Source organism: Notamacropus eugenii, chromosome 6 (genome assembly GCF_028372415.1).
Source record: "Notamacropus eugenii isolate mMacEug1 chromosome 6, mMacEug1.pri_v2, whole genome shotgun sequence".
In the NCBI taxonomy this organism is placed as follows: domain Eukaryota; kingdom Metazoa; phylum Chordata; class Mammalia; order Diprotodontia; family Macropodidae; genus Notamacropus; species Notamacropus eugenii.
The window spans coordinates 150,010,231-150,034,810 of NC_092877.1; the positions used below are offsets into that span (position 1 = coordinate 150,010,231).

General features: G+C 38.9%; 1 long non-coding RNA gene across 1 annotated transcript in view; it reads right to left on the minus strand.

Annotated features, from left to right (window-relative positions):
• The window catches only part of LOC140510678 (uncharacterized), a 46,260-nt gene extending 26,334 nt beyond the window's left edge, over positions 1-19,926 (minus strand). Inside the window, exon 1 of the long non-coding RNA XR_011969333.1 lies at positions 19,671-19,926. This is a non-coding gene — a long non-coding RNA (uncharacterized lncRNA). The remainder of the gene's footprint in view (positions 1-19,670) is intronic.
• Positions 19,927-24,580: the final 4,654 nt, after the last annotated feature.

Below are 24,580 nucleotides of genomic sequence, written 5' to 3' on the forward strand. Positions count from 1 at the left end.
GCTGACTTAGGCTTACCGAATCCAGCCTGCCCTGGCACATAAAACTTTAATGGAGGAATACAGTGTGTGTGAGTGCGGGGGTATATATGTGATTGCTGTTGTTTCTCCTTCATTTTCAAAAAAGACCATGACATCAGGAAGGTGATGCCACGACTTGCAAGTGAATTGGATTTAAGTGAGGGAGACCTGTGCAATCTGGGTCTAGTGGCCAGATATACATCAGGACAACTGGAGATGGCTCTGTATTGTATGTATACACACACACACACACACACACACAGACTCTCTCTCTTTATATATATATATAAATAGACACATAGAAAAATATATAATATATATAAAATTTATATAAGTATATAAAATCTATATATATAGATACATGTAGAGAGTTATATATATGTATGGATACATATGCACTCTCTCTCTCTATGAAAGAGAGATAGTGTATACACACACACACATATATACTATATGTGTGTATATACTTATGTATATATGTGTCTATGTGTCTATATGTATAACATATACACAGATATGCACTATATTCTATACAGATATATTATCACACTTATACAAACATATATACATATGCATGTGTGTATATACTATATATTATTATATTCACAATATTCATATGTGGGTATATATGCATCTATGAGTACAGATACAGAGACACATATGATATATATATACACCATATGATAGATATGCACACTATATATATGTGTATATGTACACTCAATATATTTGCATATACACACATACATATGCATCTATATGCTATATGTTATTACATACATGCCATATACGTATATATACACATACATGCAGATTACATCTATTACACACTATGAAATTATACAGATTCTATATATACTATACTTGTATACATATATCCTATTTGTTTGCGTGTCTGTATACACACATATACACATGGGCACAAAATATACTATATATACTATTAAATGTGTACTCTATATGTATATATGCATACATGATTATAGCATGTTAGAGCAAAAAGATGCCTTAGTGATCTAGTGAAACCCCTTCACTTTAAGGACAAGGAAGCTCATAGCCAGAGAGGCAAACTAGGAGCAATCATTAGAAATTGCAGAGAGGAGAGTTTGCATTTCCTGTATTATTAATAACACTTATTTAGTGCTTCAAGGTTTGCAGAGTGCTTTGCATCTGCTGTGTCATTTGAACTTGACAACCTTGGGAGGCAGGTGCTTTTACCATCACGACTTTGCAAAGGAACAAACTGAGGCTGAGTCAACATGACTTGCCCAAGATCACACAGCTAGTTAGTATCTGAGGTGGATTCAAATTCAAGTCTTCCTGCCTCCCAGTCCAATGCTCTGTCTGCTTAGGTCACACTTAGTGGCATATGTAAGGATGTAATATGGACCACTTCAGGAGCTGGTGGATTCCCTGTCTTTGGAGATATTCACTTAAAAGCTGGAGGATTGCTAGTTGAATGACATATAGAAGGAATTCTTGTCCAGATATAGGTTTGACTAAATGATCTCTAAGGTCCTTTCCAAAGTTAAGATTCTGTGATTCTACAGTAATTTGGCCAAGGTCAGACATCTGGAAAACGGCATGAGTACACAGTAAATGTATACACATGAGTAGATATTTACACATAAACATAGATGATAGTATAAATAGTATAATATATAGGTCTGATTGATTAATTTATAAATGTACAATTTGACAGTTTGCCAACCAAAATATCTAGGACAATCAGGAATGGATTGAGGGCAGAATAGGACTTCTAATCAATCAATGTATGACTTCTTAAAAAATGCTTACTATGTTTCAGGTGCTTTTGACAGCCAGAACTCTCAAAACATCTAGGAAGGGTAGAGGTGACTACCTCTTACTGAGAACACTGAGACCATCCACCATTGATTTCCCTCATCTTTTCTACCCCTGATTTCAAGAGCTTTGTTCTTTCCTTGCTCAAATCTCCAAGGAAAGGTTGCCTTTTTCCTCAGCGTGTCTAGACCCTCGGATTATATCCTTGATCTTCTAGAAGCTTGTAACTTTTCTAAGAGTCTTCTTGTTTTGTAGAAGTTTTGTAACTTTCTTCATTTGTAATTTAATTTGAATGACCCTCTGTTAAGGTATAGCAAGGATGTAGTCCTGGAATTATTGAAATAATTACATGGAAATGGAGAACAGTTGGGCAAGTACCTGATGATGAGTGTCTCCAAATTTAGCTTGAATGATCCCTGGGTCACTAATACATGGTCTATCTTCTCAGCTTGGTAAACATGCCAAAGCTTGTGATCTAGACTAACCTTTGAGAGCCCAAAGTCAGACTATTACAAGCCTTTGGAGTAGGACTTTATTGGAGGTTCCCTATAATTACTTGCAGTGGGGGTTACACTTAAAAACTGAAGGGAAAATTGAGTATTTCTTTCAGAGCCAGCAGAGTAGGAGAAAAGTTGGAAGACTGTATCCCTTTATGTAGTAGATCTGGGCAAGAGGAACCCAACTCTGTTCACCAAAGATAGTAGTGTTATTGAGAGAGCCAGAAAGTCCTGGAATCATGGAGAAATAATCATAGAGGAAAGGAGTTTGGGAAGCCTTCCCAAGCTTAGGAGGTATTTCTGGGAGTTTAACACTAGCAAGAGGCCCATGGGGCACCAATAGAGAAAACAGACTGAATATGGGCGTGAAAGAAAGAAAATATGTGGAATATTTAGGGAACAGCAAGTCCCAAGTATTACAGTTGGGTAGGAATGTAGGCTACATTTGCAAAAGTAGTGGGAGTTAAGGCAGGAAAAGAAGGTCAGATCATGACAAGCCTTGATAGAGCTTGGACTTTATTGGCAATGGGGAGCCATTTAAGGTTGTTTGACCAGGGAGTGACATAATTAATCATCACTGTGCTTTAGGAAGATTAATTTGGCAAAGATCTATAGGACTGGAGAGACTAGAGATGGTAGAATCAATTAAGAGGTCACTGAAATAGTCCAGGCGAGAGGGACTGCACTGGCATCATGGTAGGGGAAATAGTGAGGAGATGTACAAGAGACATTGAAGAGAGAGAATGTTATTAGCACTCGAAAAATTTGTATTTGTAGTCTCAGTGCCTAGCATATAGAAGATGATTAATGAATTCTTTCATTGATTCTTAATAGATATTATATAAGGCATGATAGAGAATGATATAAATATGACTGAGGTTTCTTGCCTGCAAGAGTGGAGAAATGTGGTGTCATTAATTCCAATGGTGAAATCAGTAGGAGCTGAGTTGTCTTTGTTTTGGAGGGGCATATGGTGAGGGGGAGAATGAAATAGGGATGAAGATGATTTTGGTTGTATAAATGCTGTATTTGAATTGCTGGCAGGAATTCTAGATAGAGATTTCTAACAAGTAATTGTAAATACAGGAGCAGAATTTGGAGGGGATGGGGGCAGGAAGAGGGATACAGAAGTTTGGATCATCTACCACAAAGAGTCAATTGAAGCTATGAGTGTGCAGGATACAGCCAAGGGAAAGAGATAAAAGGAAATACGTGCTGAATTAAAAAGAGTTCTGGATTGGTTTTTTTAGATGAAAGGATGATTTCAGGGAGTCCTGTAAGGGTCTTTGAAAGAAGCATACTGTATATACCACTGCCCATCACATTAGAAGATGAAGATAGTGCTGATGGTGGTAAGCACCTAGTTGAGTCATTAATTGTGATGGAGAAGACAGATGCACTAAAGTATGTCCCATTGATAAGACTCCCACTTTACAATGTCCCTTTGATTCTCTGGGGCAGTCACTCTTTGTAGTGAGTCATGTGAGGTGGCTATGCATTTTAGGGGAAAGAAAGATCCAGAATGGACCTGAGTGCAGCCTCCAATAATTCCTTGCTGCATCTCCCTGGACAAGTCATGTAATATCTCAGAGCCTTCATCTCCTTTTCTGTAAATAGGGATGCAACTACTTGCACTGCCAACTTATAATAAAGTGAATTATCGATATTTTTCAACCAGACCTGTAATTTTCTTGGCATGGGGAACTCTTGATAAGGAAAATCCTTCTACCAATGCAGATCAGCAATTATGCTGCAACTTGTGGTTTTTAGAGGTCCTGGAGACACTGAGAAGTTAGCTAGCTTATCCAGAGGTCTCATAGCCAGTGACTGTCAGAGGCTCTCAGTCTATTATGCCATGCTGCCTCTTGAGTTAGTATGATACACACATAAACCTCATCACATCATTTCACATATATACCCCTTCTTTGGAAAGGGCAGCAATACCTAAACATGTTTGACAGAGAAGTTGTTTTTACTTTTTGATATTAGCTACATAAGATCCTATCTTAGAGCTGCATAAAAGGCATCTCCTATGAACATGTCCCCACCTTGGTATTCACTTACCCAATTAACACAGCACCTTACTTTTCCTTATTTTTTTATAATACAAATAAAGTTATGCAAAACATATTTCCATATTATCCATGTTGCAAAAAAAACCACACAATAAAAATAAAGAGCATAAAATATGCTTCAATCTTAATTCAGAGTACATCAATTCTCTCTCTAGAGATAGATAACATTTTTCATCATAAGTCTTTTGAAATTGTATTATTGTCATGATCAGGACAGCTAAGTCATTACATTGGTCATCACTCAGGGTTGCTATTACTGTGTACAATGCTCTCCTAGTTCAGTTCATTTCACTTTACATCAGTTCATGTAAGTCTTTCCAGGTTTTTCTGAAACCCTCACTCATCATTTTAAAAAAAATAATTAATTAATTTTTAGTTTTTAACATTCATTTCCACAAGATTTTGAGTTCCAAATTGTCTCCCCATCTCTCCCCTCCCCCACCCTGAGATGCCATGCATTCTGTTTACTTCTTCCCCCAGTCTTCCCTCCTTTCTATCACCCCCCCCCCCCATCCCCTTCTCCCTTATTTTCTTGTAGGGCAAGATAGATTTCCAAACCCCGTTGCCTGTATATCTTATTTCCCACTTGCATGTAAAAACAACTTTTAACATTTGTTTTTAAAACATTGAGTTCCAAATTCTCTCCCTTCTTCCCTCCCCACCCACCCTCATTGAGGATCCTGATGAATATTTAGTCATTGAATCCAGATGGCTCAGGAGGAGAAAGTGAGGCTGGTGACCTTACACAACCCTCCATCACTCAAAACAAAATCAAGTAAAAGTCATGTCATCATTTCTCTGATGGCGTGAAGGACGAACACAACCACCCTTATTGAGAAAGTAAGCAATTTAATATAGGTTATACATGTGTAATTATGCAGAACACTTTCATAATAGTCATGTTGTAAAAGGCTAACTATATTTCCCTCCATCCTATCCTGCCCCCCCATTTATTCTATTTTCTCTTTTGATCCTGTCCCTTTTCAAAAGAGTTTGCTTCTGACTACATCCTCCCCCAATCTATCCTCCCTTTTATTATTCCCACTTATCCCCTTACCCCTTACTTTCCTGTAGGGTAAGATACCCATTTGAGTGTGTTTGGTATTCTCTCCTTAAGCCAAATATGATGAGAGTAATGATCATTCATTCCCTCTCACCTCCCTCCTCTTCCCCTCCATTGTGAAATCTTTTTCTTTCCTCTTTTATGTGAGATAATTTACCCCACTCTATCTCTCCCTTTCTCCTTCTTCCAGTATATTCCTCTCACTCATTAATTTTATTTTTTAAATATCATCCCTTCTTATTCAACTCACGCTGTGCCATCAATCCATCCATCCATCCATCCATCCATCCATCCATCCATCCATCCATCCATCCATCCATCCATCTTTCTATCTATCTATCTATCTATCTATCTATCTATCTATCTATCTATCTATCTATCTATCTATCTATCTATCTATCTATCTATTTACCTATCTCCTCCAACTACCCTAATACTGAGAAAGGTCTCATGAGTTACAAATATCATCTTTCCATGTAGGAATGTAAATAGTTCAACTTTAATAAGTCCCTTATGATTTCTCTTTTCTGTTTACCTTTTCATGCTTTTCTTGATTCTTGCATTTGAAGGTCAAATTTTTTATTCGTCTCTGGTCTTTTCATCAAGAATGCTGGTAAGTCCTCTATTTCATTGAATATCCATTTTTTCCCCTGAAAACTGATACTCAGTTTTGCTGGGTAGGTGATTCTTGGTTGTAATCCTAGCTCCTGTGACCTCCAGAATATCATATTCCAAGCTCTTCAATCACTTAATGTAGAAGCTACTAAATTTTGTATTATCCTGATTGTGTTTGTACAATACTTGAATTGTTTCTTTCTGGCTGCTTCAAATAATTTCTCTTTGACCTGGGAACTCTGGAATTTGGCCACAATATTCCTAGGAGTTTTCCTTTTGGGATCTCCTTCAGGAAGTGATTGGTGGGTTCTTTCCATTTCTATTTTACCCTGTGGTTCTAGAATATCAGGGCAGTTTTCCTTGATAATTTCTTGAAAGATGATGTCTAGTCTCTTGTTTTGATCATGGCTTTCAGGTTGACTGAGAATTTAAAAATTATCTCTTGAATCTATTTTCCAGGTCAGTGGTATTTGCCAATACGATATTCCACATTGTCTTCTATTGTTTTATTCTTTTGTTTCTGTTTTATAATTTCTTGATTTCTCATAAAGTCATTAGTTTCCATTTGTTCCATTCTAATTTTGGAGGAATTATTTTCTTCAGTGAGCTTTTGGACCTACTTTGCCATTTGGCCAGTTCTGCTTTGTAAGGCATTCATTTCCTCATTGGCTTTTTTGAAGCCCTTTTGCCATTTGGGTTTGTCTATTTTTTAAGGTGTTATTTTCTTCAGGATTTTGGGGGTCTCCTTTAGCAAGCTGTTGACTCATTTTTCATGATTTTCTTGCATTACTCTCATTTCTCTTCCCAATTTTTCCTCTTCTTCTCTTACTTAATTTTCAAAATCCTTTATGAGCTCTTACATGATCTGTGATGAATTCATATTTTTCTTGGAGGCTTTGGATGGAGGAGCTTTGACTTTGTTTTCTTCTGGTTGTATGTTTTTATCTTCTTTGTCACCAAAGGAAGATTCTGTAGTCTGAGTTTTTTAATGATGTTTGTTTATCTTCCCAGCCAAATATTTGACTTTCTAACTCTTTGTCAAGGTAGGACTCTGCTTCCAGTGGGAATGGGGTTGATGTGGGTGTACTTTCTCAGGCTTCAGGGTTTTTGTATCAGCAAGTCGATTTCCTGCCATTGGTGGGCCCAGAACTCCAGAAGCAGTTGTTACTGCTGCTGCTGCCACCACCATCACCACCATCACCACCATCAGCTGTACCACCCCAGGGCTGGGGTTGGACCTCAGTTGGACCATGTTCCTCTTCTGCCCAGGTCCCACAGAGTTTTCCCATTGACCTTTTATTCTATCTTTGGCATTTGTGGGTTGAGAAGTCTGGATATTATCACAGTGGTCAGTGACTTAGTCCCCTGAGGTGTACTCTGGCCAGTCTGTGCTGGTGTAGTCCATGCCAGACTGTGTAATATACCCTTCCTCTTAACCCTCCAGGCTGCCTTGGGCTGAAGATTTGTTTTACTTTGTCATTTTGTGTGTTCTGTAGCTCTAGGATATCTTTAGAGTAATTTTTTACAGATATTTGGAGGGATGTGGGGGAGAGCTCAAGCAAGTCTCTGTTTTATTCCACCATCTTGGCTCTGCCTCCCTTGCTCATCATTTCTTATAGCGTCATAGTATTCCATGCAATCATATACCACAACAGGTTCAGTCATTCCACAATTGATGGGCATCCCTTCAATTTCCAATTCTTTGCCACCACAAAAAGAATTGATATATATGTATACACACACACACACACACACATAAGTATGCATATATATATACACATATACACAAATATATGGATATATATATGTATGTATGTATTTAATAAGCAGGTTTTCCCCCTTTTCTTTGATCTCTTTAAAATATAGACCTAATAATGATATTGCTGAGTCAACTATGCCCTTTGGGCATGGTTCCAAATTGTTCTCCAGAATGGTTGGACTAGTTCACAACTCCATCAACAATGCATTAGTGTTCCAATTTTCTCACATCCCTTCCAACATATATCGTTTTCCTTTTCTGTCATATTAGCCAATCTGGTAGGTGTGAGGTGGGTACCTCAGAGTTGTTTTCATTTTGATTTCTCTAATCAATAGTGATTTGGAACATTTTTCCATGTTACTAATGATAGTAGTAACATAGTAGCTTAGATTTTTTTTCTGAAAACTGCTTGTTCATAACCTTTAATCAGTTATCAATGGATAAATGGCTCTTATTTTTATAAATTTGACTCAGTTCTCTATATATGTGAGAAATGAAGCCTTTAACAGAGAAACTTGTTGTAAAAGTTCTTTCCCCGTATTCTGTTTTCCTTCTAATTTTGTGTGCATTAGTTTTATTTGTGTAAAAACTTTTTGATTTCAAATAACCAAAATTAATTTTTTACTCTGTAATACTCTATTATCTTTTGTTCAGTTCACTTCCCTCATCCACAAATCTGACTGTTAAATTTTTCAGTGCTACCCTAATTTACTCATAACATCACTCTTTATGTCTAAATTATGTACCATTTTGAAGTTATCTTGGTATATGGTTATCTGTATCTAGTTTCTGACAAACTGCTTTCCACTTTTCCTAGAAATTTTTGTCAAATACTGGGTTCTTGTCAAAAAAACTTGGATTTTTGCATCTTTCAGGAAGTAGATTACTATGGTCATTTACTACTCTTTATTATATACCTAATCTATTCCACTGATTTATCATTCTATTTCTTAACCAGTCCCAAATTGTTTTGATGATTACCACTTTGTCATATAGTGTGAAATCTGAAACTGCTAGGCTGCCTTTACGCTTTCTTTTTGTCATTGATTCCCTCAATGTTCCTTACCCTTGGTTCTTCCAGATAAATTCTGTTACTATTTTTTCTAGCTCTATAAAGTAAGTCTTTGTTTGTTTGATTGGTATGACTTTGAATAAGTAGATTAACTTAGGTAGAATTGTCATTTTTATTATATTGGCTCAACCCACCTATGAAAAATTAATATTTCTCCAATTATTTAAATCAGCATTTATTTGTGTGGAAAATGTTTTGAAATATATATATGTATATATATATATATATATATATACATATAATACACACACACACACACACACACACACACATATATATAATTGCTGGATTTGTATTGGCTAGTAGATTCCCAACTATTTTATAATATCTGTCATTTTAAATGGAATTTCTCTATCTCTTGTTGTTGGGTTTTGTGGGTAATATTCAGAAATGCTGAAGACTTATGTGGGTTTCTTTTATATACTACAACTTTGCTGAAGTTGTTGATTGTTTCAATGAGTTTTTTAGTTGATTCTCTAGGGTTCTCTAAGTATATCATCATATTTTCTGCAAGGAGTTTTGTTTTCTCACTGTCTATTCTTATTCCCTCAATTTCTTTTTTCTTCTCTTATTGCTATAGCTAGAATTTCTAGTACTATGTTAAATAATAGTGGTGATAATGGACATCCTTCCATCCCTCCTGAACTTATTGAGAAGGCTTCAAGTTTATCTCCATTACAGATAATGCCTGCTCTTAGTTTTAGATAGATACTACTTACCATTTTAAGAAAGCTTACATTGATTTCTATGCCTTCTAGTATTTTGAATAGGAACAGGTGTCAAAGACTTTTTCTGTATCTCTTGATATAATCTTGTGATGTTTGTTATTGATATGGTCAGTTATACTGATAGTTTTCCTAATATTGAACAAACTCTGTATTACTGATATAAATTCCCTCTGGTCATAGTACATGATCTTTGTGATATATTGTGTAATCTTCTTGCTAGTACTTTATTTAAAATTTTTTGCATTGATATTCATTAAGGAAATTAGCCTATAGTTTTCTTTTTCTCTGTCTTTTCTCACCTTGATTTAGGTATCAAAACCATTTTCATGTCATAGAAAGAATTTGGTAAAAAGTTCTTCTTTATCTCTTTTTTTCACATAGTTTGCATAGTATTGTGATTAATTTTTCCTTAAATGTTTGGTAGGATTCATTTGTAAATCCAGCTCATCCTGGGGATTTTTTCTTTGGGAGTTCACTGATGACTTATTTGATTTCTTTTTCTAAGGACAGTTATTTAAGTATTCTATTTCCTCTTCTGTTAATTTGGGCAGTTCATATTTTTGTAAATATTCATCCATTTCACTTAGATTTTTACTTTTACTGGCATATAATTGATTAAAAGAACTGCTTTAAGTTCATCTTCATTATGGTACATTCACCCTTTCCATTTCTGATACTGTTAATTTGGTTTTTTCTTTCTTTTTTAAATAAAATTAACCAATGGTTTGTCTATTTTATTTTTCGTAAAACCAGCTCCTAGTTTTATCTATTACTTCAATTTTTTTACTTTCAATTTTATTAATCTCTCCTTTGATTTTTAGGATTTCCATTTTGGTGTTTAATTGTGGGGTTTTAATTCTTTCTTTTCTAGTTTCACTTTTCCATTCTAAGGTTCCGTGGCTGTCCCTAGTTATGATATTTGTTCCCTGAAAGCTACATCCCAACAAAAACCAGAAAGAACCCTCAAACTCTCTCATACAATTTCAGTCCTTAGGAGAGAAGGCATTTTGTGGATTCTGTATTCTTTTCAGCTTAGTTACTCTGCCAGTGCTAAATAAATATTGACTAGCACATTAAAAAAGAAAAATCTCTCCTATTTTTCCAACCCTTTGTTTTTGAGAGATATGCTAGAACATAGCTTCAAGCCCTACAGGGGCACAGCTGTAGAAAACTAGACAGTAAATAGGAGAGGCTGGGTGCAACCATCAGTCAGGGCTGTTTATCTCTGTCTAAACACATCTTGGGCAAGTAATGCCACTTGCCTGGGCCTCAGTTTCCTTATTTGTAAAATTGAAATAGATAGCCTCTAAGGTCCCTTCCAGACAAATCAAGAGTCACGATTGAATTCTAAAGAGCCAGAAATAACTCCCATTTCTAGAACACTTTATGAATTTTCAAGGACATTCTTTACAACTCTGTGAGTCAAACTGTGTATGATTATCCCACATGAGAGAACTGAGTCTCAGAGGTAAAACTCATTTTAAGGGTCACAAAGCTCAGGAATGTTGGTGCCAACCTGAAACTCACTGTTCCCTAATCTAGCATGCTTCTGATTCACTGCCTTCTCAGGAGACAGAAAATAGTCAAAGGGCAAACTCTTCTAGAGACACTATCACTTTTGATCCTCACAACCAGCCAATGGTTCCATTATGCTCTCCATTTTACAGAGGGTAATGCTAAGGCTCAGAGAGGTTAAGAGAACTGCCCAGTGTTAGAGGCAGAATGCAGATGCATGTCCTCTTGATTCAAAGTCCAACACACTTGTAAGTATTCCAGGCTGCCTCTATCAATGATGGGTACTAAAGGAAACCCAGATGTCCACAAGACATGCTGGGAATTCCTCAATCTTTCAGCCAGATTTAGGCACCTAGATATGAGCAACATTGGCTGTGCCATATATCATCTTTTAACATGAAAGGTCATGGCAGGTGTAGTTCTCTTAACAGCTTTTAAAAAATTTCTCTAGGTCAGCTCTACTATTCTGGGAACTCAAGAGGGAACAGATAATACCATTCACTGGTTACAAATGAACTCTAATATGGTACAGTAGGTAGAGTATTGGACCTGAAGCTACAAAGACCAGAGTTCAAATCAGATTTCTCATACTTGCTTGTTGTTATGGGTAACTCACTTTTTCTCATAGATCTAGTTGGAAAGGACCTTGGAGGTTATCTGTTCCCTCTCATTCCCTCAATTTAGAGAAGAGGAAATTGGTCCAGTAAGTAACCTGCTCCAAATCACATAAGAAATAAATGACCCTGTCAAAGTTTGAATACAGGTCTTCTGACTCAAGATTTAGCACCATTTCCACTGCACTTTGCTGCCCTTGAGCCTCAGTTTGCTCATGTGTAAAATGGAGATAAAGATAGCAGCAATCCCAAAGGATTGTTGTGAGGAAACAACAAAATGATATATGGGAAGTGCTTGGCCAGTGCTAAAGTATAATAGGAATTTCAGTGCTTTTTTTTTTTAAATTTGTGAATTATTTGTGATGGGAGTTCCTAGTGAGAAAACATCCTTTACCAATGTAGATCTGCATCTAATCTGTGACTCACCCTTTCTCTACCTCGGTTTCCCTCATCTGTAAACGGGATAATAATAGCACCTACCTCTCAGGGTCAATGTGATGATAAAATGAGTCAATATGTGTAAAGTGCTTTGTAAACCTCAAAACACTGTATAAATAAAGGGGATAAAAAAGACAAAAAGTTCAGCCTTAGATGATTCCGTGGGAACATTGAGAATCTGAATGATTTGTTCAGATCTCACAGCTGGTAATGTCAGAGGCAATTTCTTCCTGATTCCAAGTCTTTCTTTTCTTTTCTTTTTCTGGGGGAAAGTTGGAGGTGAGAGGCAATTGGAGTTAAGTGACTTGCCCAGGGTCACACATCTATTGTCTAAAACTGGATTTGAACTCAAGTCTTCCTGACTCTAGAGCCAGGACTCTATCCACTGTGCCGCCCTATCTGCTCTATGACCTTGTCTTTCTAATAGCCTGTTATTGCTGCTGTCGATGCTGTTGTTATAGGAGGACTCTGAGTCTCCTAAAGGCAGGAACAGCTTTTCAAATGATGCTTAGTCATTTAACAAAGTCAGCCACAGAGCCAAGAAGAACCCTCAGGAGCCTGTACTGTGTCTTACCAAGATCTTTCTTTCCAGTGATAATTTTCCCCTTTATAGAAGAAATAATCCTATCATGAAACCATTAGAGTATGGTACTGATGAGGTGTTATCTCTTTTGCTATGGAGAGTCTTATTCCTTGAATATCTTGCCTAGTATTTCAGGTCAGCCTGTGCTGGGGTCAAGTATGTAGAGCCCAGTGGTCCTGAGAGGAATTTTTTCCCTTAAGGATGAGTGACAATGATGTTAGTAGTGGTGAGAAAGGAATTCATCTGCTAAACGGCGAGGCCTTAGACAAAGGTCAATTTACTTGCAATGGAGCATAGATTCTCCCTTGATCCATGACCCTAGGCAGCTATTCATGGTTAGAGCATCCTTGGCTATGAGTACCCTAAAGGGCAATTGACCAAGTAACATCGGAATTTATTAAGCTTAATTTTGGAAGGAGTCCAACCCTAGCCACTGCTGATTCTTGGCTAGAGTGATTCCCAGAAGCAAGAACTTGATACTTTGCCTCTCTGTATGTTTTTGTATTTAAATGATCCAGAATTGGAGGGGCTGTGGGAAGACAGGCTCATCAATACACTGTTGATAGAGCTGTGGAATATTGATAGGGCTCATGGAATAATCTAGTCATTTGGGAAAATAAGGCTTAGAGAAAAGTTCACACACTTTGATACCTCAGTTGTACTCCTGAACACATACTACATGGAAGTCAGACAGATTGGTGCATATCCCCTATATACCAATGCAGCAATCATGTGCCTTTTTATACAACTCTAGGGGTGAGCATGGCAGAAGACTGTGTGTAGACTGAGGGTATAATGAGGGAAGTGGTATTTATAAGAGAGAGGTATGATGAGGGGGAAAGATAATAAAAATGGCACTCTACCAAGTCACTTAATCTTTTTGGGTCTCAGTTTCCACATTTGTAAAATGAGAGAATTGGATCTCAACAATCTACTCCAGCTCTAATTTCATGATCCTAAACTGCAGCAACCTCTGCTGTGACTCCCCTCTCTCCAGCTGCCTGTTAGCCAGTTATCTTACAGTTTAAGGTGGGGGGAGATGCTCTTGGTCATGCCCAGTTTTATTGAGACTGAGATTCAATTAAGTATATGTATGTGATGTATTTGTCCTTCATTTTAGAAGAGAATCATGACATCAGGGAAATGATGACATGACTTGCAGTTGCTGTGCAAGGTCACCAACCTCACTTTCTTCTCCTGAGTCATCTGGATACAGTGACTAGATATTCATCAAGATGACTGAAGATGACCCAGGTTGCAATGGGAGATCTTGGTCCTTTTAGGCTACAGCCTTTTCAGGTTCTCACTATGAGTGAGGTAACACACATTCAGTGAATATGCATTTGATAGTCAAGAGAAAGAAGAGTTAGAAAACAGCAAATGTTGCTACCTAGGAGGAAGAGCAAGACCAGATGCCATCCTGCATACAGAATTCATGCCAGCTTCAAAAGAGACCAGCAGAGTCTTCTGAGGTCCAACACAACTTGCCCCAAAGTTGATAAATGGGCAGGAGGTTGGGGGACAGTAATGAATGAATAACCCTGTTTAAACATTACTAGACATTTCTGGTCTGATCTAGAATTTCACCCTGTCTGCCAATGAGAGTGTTTTGGGGTAGGAAAGAGGCATCATGGATGCATTTATATCAATTTCCTTTGGTTTGTTGCTAACAGTCTAATTAAAATATATACAGTACATCTTGTAAGTGACCTTAAATGAAACAGAACAGCCATGGAGTTTCCTAAACAGAATTGGGCCTGAGCCATGAGATTTGATTGACTGACATAGATGCAGCTACTAAACTGTGAGATCATCAATACCACCCACAAAGGAGCACAAGTGGTAAGTGGGTACCTAGCTGCTCTGGGTGGATGAGGAACTTGGCCAGTATATTTAATATGTAATATATACTTCTTAAAAGTGACTGTATTAGACATAAAAGTTCACAGTTTCTTAAACAAACCCCTTTCATACTCTTAAAAATTTTGAAAGGTTTGTGTTTGTGGATGATTCCTAAGTTCACAATAAAAAGTGCATTTCAAAAGAAAAATAGAGCAGAGGTGTGGGGGGAGTGGAGCACTAGATGCCAGATCATAGTTTTAAATCTAGAAGGGATCATAGGAGCCATCTACTCCAACCCTCTGTTCTTTCAAGTGAAGGCTGAATGCTCACACATTGGGTATATCTCAGATGTGACCCTTGTTTACAGGTATAGGTTGAACTGCATTACTTCTAAAGTCTCTTCCAGATCTGAGAGTCTATGATTCACAAGGACCCATGGTTCCTTCAGTCCCTACCTGGGTGACTCTATTTGAGTTAAACTGAACATGCCCTCCCCACCCTACCCTACATCACCACACACTATAGAAGTAAGAAGCACCATGGTGATAGTCTTTTAGTAGTTGCACTTTGGAGGAGTGTGATAGGTTAGATGCCCATCCTCACTTTCCCACTCGTTAGAGAGACCCCAAACTTCAAGATACCTCTCCAGGCTCGGTGGTCCACTCAGGTGACTAGAGCTTCAATGGATCATGCCTAGACTTTTTGTTGTTACAACAGTTTCCAGAGACGACAGTGCCACTTCCCCTCCTCCCACCCACATATGAGGAGGGCATGAAAGTAGCAATAGAAAGACAGGAAATGTAAGTAGTTTAAAAGGTGGTTATGGATACATTTTACTTTTAAAAATATATTAGTCAGCTATTATGTGCAAGGTGCTATGTTAAGTGTTGAAAATATAGAGATGAAAATGAAATGGTCCCTGACCTCAATAAATCTACATGCTACTTGGGGATACAACATGGACACAGATAAATAAACACTTTTATTAAGAGGACTAACTATTGGGAGAACCAGGGAAGGCTTCACAGAGGAAGTGGCCTCTGAGCTGAGTTAGGAAGACAAAGGACTATGAGAGGAAGGGATACAGAGAGACTTCACTCCAGGTCAAATGGCAATGGTTTGAGCAAATACACAAAGACAGGAAAGGCAGTGCAGAGAGGCAGAAGGACAGCTGGATTTTTAGTCCGATGACATGCCTATCTGGTCTACAAAATGAGGGATTTGTACTAGATGTCACCTATGGTATCTTCTGACTAAATATGACGAGTACCAAACTCGAGAAAGAGTCTAAGGGTCCAGTTTTGTTAGAACATGGTACAGCAGTATTAAATAAGGCTAAAAAGGTCAGTGGTAAACAAATTCTGGAAAACTCTAATGCTGAATTAAGGAATTTGATTTTTTTCCTTCAGCCAATGGAGAATCATCATTTGCCACTGTCTATCAGATAAAATGTTATTGTTGTTCAGTTGCTTTAGTCATGTCTGACTCATTATGACTGCATTTGGGGTTTTCTTGGCAAAGAGGCTGTTGCTATTTCCTTTTCCAGTTCATTTTACAGAAGAGGAAACTAAGGTAAACAGGGTTAAGTGACTTGCCCAAGGTCACACAGCTAGTTAGTGTCTGAGGCCAAGTTTGAACTCATAAAGAAATAGAATTCAGAATAATAGAACCCTAGAAATTCATAGCTGAGAGGAATCCTGAAGGTCATTTGGTACAACCTTCTCACTTCACAAGAGAGAAGACTGACAAAGCATGACAAAGATCAAACCATTTTTTTCAGTATTATCAGCAAACAATAATGCCTCTCTACATTAAACACAATATATTGAGATGTATTAAGAAACTGAAATACACCAGAAACTGTGCATACAGATACAGCATATCAGTATCTGCTCAGTGACCTTTCAATCACAGACTGGAATACTAAGAAGGAAGGACAGGCAAACAATTAAATGGGACGCACAGAATAGGCAGTTTTTAAAACAACAAAATACAAGGAAAAGAAATGGATAAGGACAGAGGAAGACCAAAAGGAAGGGATGCAGTTCAGCATATTGCAGAAAGGTTTTTTTCCCTAGTAATAGAAGGGTGAAAGGAAAGGGAAAGAACATGAATTTGGAGCTATCGGATCTGGGTCTGAATCCAGAGTCACCAAATTTAATGCTGGACTAAGGAGTTTGTGGGCAGCTAGGTGACGCAGTGGAGAGAGTGCCAAGCCTGAAGTCAGGAAGTCTCCTCTTCCCAGGTTCAAATCTGGCCTCAGACACTTACTAGCTGTATGACCCTGGGCAAGTCACTTTACCCTGTTTGCCTCAGTTTCCTCATCTGTAAAATGAGCTAGAGAAGGAAATGGCAAACCACTCCAGTATCTTTTGCCAAGAAAATCCCAAATGGGGTGATGAAGAGTCAGACATGACTGAACAACAACAAAGGCATTTGCATTTTTTTTTCCTACACAGTAGGGTGTCACTTTTTCCCCAGGATCCATCAGATAAAATAGAACTCAGAACTTCATCTCCCTGGGACTCTTTCCCTGTCTGTAAAAGAAGAGGGGTGGATTAGATCATGACTATCTTTTACATAGTGCTCTAAGGTTTAAAAAGCACCTTACAAATATTATCTCATTTTAGCCTCACAATAATCCTGGGATGTAGGTGCTATTATCAGCCCATTTTACAAAAGATAAAACTGAGTTAGACAGATGTTATGTGATCTGCTTAAGGTCACACAACTACTAAGAGTCCAAGGTGGGCACTTGGGTTTTCCTGACTCTGAGACCAGTGCTCTACCCACTAAGCCATCTTTCCTAATAGGATGAACATAGAATTCAGCTCAGAATCCTGTGATCCTTTCTCAGTGCTGACTACAGCATTCATTATCATTTAGTGTTCATTTTACAGATGAGGCAACTGAGCCCCCAGAATATTGAACGTCACAGAGCAAGTTATTGGCAGAGTTAAGGTTTGAGCCCAGGTCCCTTGACCCCTATTTCACTTTTCACTGCACCATCCAGCATTCTCCCAAGACCCAGAATGATTTCTCTTCAGAAATTATGTTGGCAGACTAACACTGACTGCATCAAAGGAAAAAAAAAGCAAACAAGGCCTGCCTGTAGCCAAGTCTCCTGAGCCGACATCAAGACGACTGCTCATTGGTAATGTAGACACTGATAAGCTCACAAAAAACATGGTGGATCTGCCCCTTCCTCCCTTCCTATAATAATGGATGGTAACTGAAAAAGCTGGATAGATGACTCCTTGGGGGAAACTGTCTGCTATTTCATAATAAATAAATGAGAATTTAGAGACAGGGCTGACAAGAGACTTCATCTTCTTCTCTCAGCATAAGAGAAGGGAAGTAAAGCTTTGTGGTACTATAGTCTTCCTCCCTCTCATCTCTGGTGCTGGACTGGAATAGAAGGGATTCCCTATAGTATTCCCTATTCCCTGTAGGATTAAAAACTCCACCCTCCAATTGAAATAGCACTAACAGAAGAGCACACAGCACTACTCCCTCTCTTTCTGTAGTCAAATGACTAGAGAGATTTGTGGGGATAAATAGTCTTGGTGTTCCCTCCTGCACAAGTCAGAGGAGAGTGCTGTAATAAGGTCAAAATGGGAGTCTGCAGAGGACAAAGAGTTGAATATTAATGGAGGTTATCATCTTGCCTCCTAATGTAATGGAGCACCCTTTGCCAGGCCAGGCCATGGGCAGCTGGCAGACCCATTCCAGTAATCTACTAGAACACTGAGTGAGCAGTGACAGGCAGTTCATCTTTGGTTTATTCTGTGGCTTTTAAATCATTTCAAACCCAAAACCAGCAAAAGGGATCAGACCCATCGAATTCCTGGGATGATTCTCTTACATGGTCCAGCTATGAATATGTAAAAACACTGACTGTGGCCAAGCTGGAGCTGATTAAAGGGAAAGAAAGGCTGTCTCTTTTGATTAAGATTTCAACAGAGAGGAAAGAAACAAGCCTTAAAAGCCAAATGAAAACTTGAGTGTGTACAGAAGTCACAATGAGGAATGGGAAAGAAGGCATCTTTTTAATTCTTTCTGACATCGGATTTATGATCAGAATAGCTGGCATTTATATATTTTGTCAAGGTTTGCAAGGACCTGGATAGACATAATCTCATTTTACCGGGCAACAAATGCACGAGGTAGAGACAGGGATTATTATCACCATTTTGTAGATGAAGAGCCCGAGGTTCCTTAGCCATGGTCTCAGTGGAAGGAAGTATCAGAGGTCTACCTATTTCCAAGGCCAACACAATGCCTGATTCACAACTTCTTGAGGCAGAGTTGTTTGCTGTTGTTGATGTCCAGTCATTCTGACTCTTCATGACCCTATTTGGGGGTGTTCTTGGCAAAGATGCTGGAGTGGTTTGCCATTTCCTTCTCCAGCTCATTTTATAGATGAGAAAACTGGGGTAAACAGAGTGAAGTGACTTGCCCAGGGTCACACAGCTAGTGAGTGTGTGAGGTCAGATTTGAACTCAGGAAGATAAGTCTTCCTCACTCCAGGCCTGGCAAAGACATATCTCATAATGAAAGATCCTCAAACCCTTATGAATAAAGCCAGCTAATAGCAAATTGCTTACTTGGTTACACCTAGGAATGCTATGACCAGGCATTTACACTGACAGAAGTTACAGTGGGGAGGGGGGGACCAGATATGTTGACAGGAAAGGAAGTGCGTTCTTTTTTAATCTAGCAACCCAGGACACATCCAGGTTTTAGAATCTATCTGAGCTCCTTCATTGATTCACAAAAACTACACTGTTTTCTACCAGTTCTCTTTGAGCTGGCCAGAATTAAGCACATAACATACTAATGAGATCAATGACATTTACTTAAAACAGAATGCAAGATAATTAACAAGTAATATAATAAGCAGTAGGCACTCTGGCTATCCATTTCCCAAAACTATTTCCTCCTACCCTCCAGAAGGGAAGGGTGGGAGTCCACTTGTCCTAGATAAGTGCACCCCTTTCTTGACACAATGCTACAAGACATAGCATATAGAGGGTGTAATTACTTACCCACCAGAAGAATATTATAGCTTCAATATCCGGGAGGTATTGCATCTGGTCAGAGGAATGTTATCTGTATCATTGTAGCGAATCTGGTCGTATCTTCTTGGGATGAGCAGGGAAACAATTACAACAGTAATAGACAGCACTTATATAATGCATGCTATATGCCAGGCACTTTATAAATATTATCTCATTTGACCCGCACAACAACCCTGTGAGGTAGGTGCTATTATTTATACTTATTTTACAGATGAGGAAACTGAGGCAAACAGAGGTTAAGTGACTTGTCCAGGGTCATCCAGCTAGTAAATGTCTGAGGCCAGGGTTGAATTCAGGTCTTCCTTATTCCAGGTCCAGCACTCTAGCCACTGTGCCATCAAACTGCCTAAGGGGAAATACCTCACAATCATTGTCTATGACATGATGGTATCTGGTTATGTTTCCTGCTGCTGAACCGAACACATGGATGCATTGCCCTATAGCCAGTGCCCTCCATTGGCCTCCATTGACTGCCAATGACCTCGAAGAACTCTAGTGATAGAGAAATATCTCCTAAGTCAAATTGTTCCATTTCTGAATGACCAATGTTGTCATCTCCAGTGAAATCAAGAACCAGAGAGGTCACTAGAATTGTCACTGGCTCCATTTTCCCAAAGGATAGGAAATTAACTAGGTTCAGAAGTTCAACGAATCTGGATCTGCAAACACTTCACAGTAATGATAAGTTGCCAAATCTTATCAATTCTACCTCCCTGATCTCTTCCATATATCCATCTTCTCTTCTCTCCCTCAGTCATCAACCTAGTTCCAGCCCTCATCAACCCCCGCAATAGCCTCTGAACTGGAATGCCTGTCTTCCAGACTCTTTCTGTCTGTATTAGCTACCACACTAGCACACAGGATTGGTTACTAGCACAGGTTCTTTGATCTGTTTTTCTAAAGGAAAGACAACTTTAAAGGGTTCAACAATCTCACTTCAATTACAGACAAGTAAAAAGAAGTGAGTATAGAAAATACAAGCAGAGAAACTAGCAAACAGATTTAACAGACAGGGTTCCAACTGTCTGAACAAAGTAATACAACCACCTACATATACCACCAGACTGGAAAAGCACCAACATCTGAGAAGTCACAGGGCTCTTAGCAAATGGCTACCCAGAGTCCCATTCAGGGAATCAAAAGTTCCTTCTCATGAGGGAGCCCCCAAAGCAAAATGCTAACCTCCCAGAATATATAACAAAGACTAGGCCCCTGATTCTCTCAGAGCCAGCAGGCATGTAATCTACATGACTCAGCACAGCTGTGAATTATCAGGGTTCAAAGGAGATCAATCCTTCAGATGTTTACAATTTAGGCTGAGCCTGGGAGGCTAAACTCCAAAAATAAAACAACAAAAATCTCACCTTGCTTGGGCTTATGCTCTCCAACCTGTTGTTTCCACAACTATGAATACTGGTAAACTTAAAGCTCAGACTTGACCATGTCATACCCCCACTGAAAAGCTCTCTATTGCCTCTAACATAAAACTCAAACTCCTCTGTTTGGCATTTAAAGTCTTTCACCATCTGCCTCAGACATGTCTTCTGAGAAGAATTTCATATTACAACCTTCCCCATTTACTCTATATCCTAATCAAATGGAATATGTTTTCCTTTCTCCATACACTACACTCCATCTTCTACCTCCAGGTATTTTGCACAGGGTAGCTCCCATTCCTAGAGTCCTCTTCCTTCTAAGCTCTGTATCTTAAAATCCCTAGGTCCATTCAACACTCATCTCAAATGCCACCTCTTACACAAGGGCATCCTGATCCATCAATCAACCAGCATTTATCAAGCACCTACTGTTTGCCAGGGCCTCTGCTAGGCTCTGGAAATACAAAGACAAAAAATGAAACAATCCTTGGCCTCAAGAAGCTAACATTTACCCAGGAAGATAACATTTATTACATAGATAAGGATAAACAAAACAAATGAAGACCTAAATACAAGGTAGTTCCAGAGGAAGAGGGGGACAGGGAAGGCTTCATGTAGAAGGGGAAACTTGAGCTGAGTCTTAAAGAGAGTGAGGGATTCTTTGAGGAGAAGGAGAGTAAGGAAGATATTCCTTGGGTGGTTGCTGAAAACTTTCTCCAGAGAAGAACAGAGAAGACCACTTTCAATAGACCCTTTGCTGTTTGGGACCTCTTTCTATTTACTTTCATTATATTTTGCATTTAATTTTCTAAATATGTGCCTTCTCCCTGTTTCCACTAAGATGTACACTCCTTGAGGATAAGGACTATTTTCAATTTTGTCTTTGTGTGAATAGCATTTAGCACATAGTAGGTGCTTGATTAAAGTTTGTCCAGTTAAATTGACAAAGAAAAAGCCTAAGCTTTCTTCTCCCTGACAGTTCTCCAAATGCTTGGAGATAGCTGTGATGCCCACCCCATGCCACCCCCACCTCTTCTTTTGGCCAGGCCAAATATCTCTAGTTCTTTGGGCCTGTAAGCAGATCGAGTTTGTAATTGCTGGTGGAATCAGCCCATTGTCGCTGTGAAGTGTTTGCAAATCTAGCTTTCATTAAACTGCTAAGCCCAGTTAACCTCCCACCCTCTGGGAAAACAGAGTCAGCAGCTCAATTCCAGTGTCCTCTCTGGGCCTTGATATCGTTAGAACTGACAGCATATTACAGTGGTCCCTAAGATACTTGCTTCGAAAGAAAGGGAAATTGAGGACACATCCCCTGGTGGGAAAAAGGAGCCACAAGTATGAGCAAAGCTTTCAGAGGGAGTGGGAAACCCATCGGGTACCTTGCTAAATAAAGTTTATAATTACCATATCAATGTTACGGTAGCTAGTGGAAAATCTGATTAGCACACCAAATGTCTGAAACTCTCCCTGGCTTTTAGCAAGGGAGGGTGAAACTAAAGGACTCCAAAGGAAAAGAAGGATATGAGAAGCCAAGATCCGGCAGAATGGAGATCCAATCCAATTGCCTGCCCCTAGTTTTCCTTTCATTTGTTTTCAAGTTGAGCCTGGAATAATTGATATAGAGTGCCAGCTGCACTGAGGCAGGGTGTCAACACGCTTCAAACACAGGGCTCGTGTGGAAGGCCAAAGTTAGGGAAAAAGCAAAGTGGAGAAAAAAGAATTGGAGTGAAAATTAGAGTTGGCCAATATCCAAATCTAGTTTATTTTTCCCAGTATGAAATGTCTACACTAGACAATGAGTTCACTGCAAACGCTGCTCCTTTTGGAGGACAAGGATGCATTTGATTAGATTCTAACTTAAGTCTTTTGGAAAGAGAAGGGGTGGGGGGCTCTAACGAAGTGGGGATGTCTTTCTGTTCTTAGATATGTGATGGTCATTGAAGTTACTATTCTCCTGACCCCAAATCCCAGGTAATATAAGCAGTGTTAATTCCCTCAAAGTTCACATATTTGTTTTTTTCTTTTGCTGATAACTTGAATGTTTTAATAGGATTACGGACTTAGAGGTTGAAGGGTCTTCAGAGGATATCTAATTTGGTTCTTCATTTTACAGATGAGGGAGAGAAAGTGATTTGCCCAAAGTTGCAAAAGCAACAGACACCTACAGTATGATTTGAACACAAGTCCCTTGACCTCAGACGCAATACCCTTTCTCTGATTCCCGTATGGGACTTTTATGCAGGTATCTAGCCTTTCTCTATACCTTTTACACTTCTAGGATGTGCCATGGCCTGTGCACATGGTGAAACCTGCCTGTCTGCAGAGAGGTGGGTCTTTCTATAAATGGCCATGTATTCTCTTCTCCATGTTGGAAGTCCCTTTGGAGGTATTCAAACCTAAATGAATTTTCAGCACACTTTAAAAGAGGAGTTTTGATCATGTAAATGTCCATCTAACTCTGATCTGAGTTAAGCAAAACAACAAAGAATGCATGAGAAAGCATCTATGAGACACTGAGGCTTTGCTCTGATTTGGTTGTGATGACTGACGAACAGAAGACAGGAGGTCAGTCCATTTCTGTTTGAACAGAATTTGCCTGTTCTGGTTGTCACAGAAGTAACGATCCAAGGTGAACATCTGTGGGGCATAGGGCTTTCTCTTGAATCCATATTGTAGAACATGAACTCCACGTACTAAGCACACGAATGCTCACACGGTTTTCATCAATTCGAGCATTTGCTCCAACAGTGTAGACCACAACCCATCTTTGCCTACCCATCCTATGGAACGTTTATCCATGATCACCCAATATACTACAGGCTTTCCTTAGTTTCTTTTAAGTCCCAACAAAAATCCCCTCTTTGGCAGGCAGTCTTTCCTCGCTCACCTTAATTCAAGTGCTTTCCCTTTATTGATTACATTTATCCTAGATATAGAATGCTCGTGGTAGCTAGGTGACTGTAGTACTGGGCCTGAAGTCAAAATCCTTCTTTGTGAGTTAAAAATCCAGCCTCATACTTACTAGCTGTGTGACCCTGAGTAAGTCATGTCACCCTGTTTGCCTCAGTTTCCTCATCTGTAAAATGGGTTGGAGAAGAAAAAGGCAAACCACTCCAGGATCTCTGCCAAGTGAACCCCAAATTTGGACACCAAGAGCTGTAAATGATAGGAATGGCTGAACAACATATTGTGTTTGGAAATATTTGTTTGTATGTTTTCTCCACCTTTACAACTGTAAGTTCCTTCTGGGCAAGGAATGTCTTTTGCCTCTTTTTGTAACCTCAGCATTTAGCACAGCATCTGGCACAGAGTAGGTACCTAAAACTGATTGATTAATTGAACTATTGAGCATGAGGGTGATCCATAACTTAAAAAATTCTTCTGGCAACTATGTGGGGGATGAATTGGAGAGGAGAGAGATTAGAAGCCAGGTGACCCAATTAGGAGACCATTGTAGAAATCCAGGTTTGAGGTATTGAAGGTATGAAATAGGATGGTAGC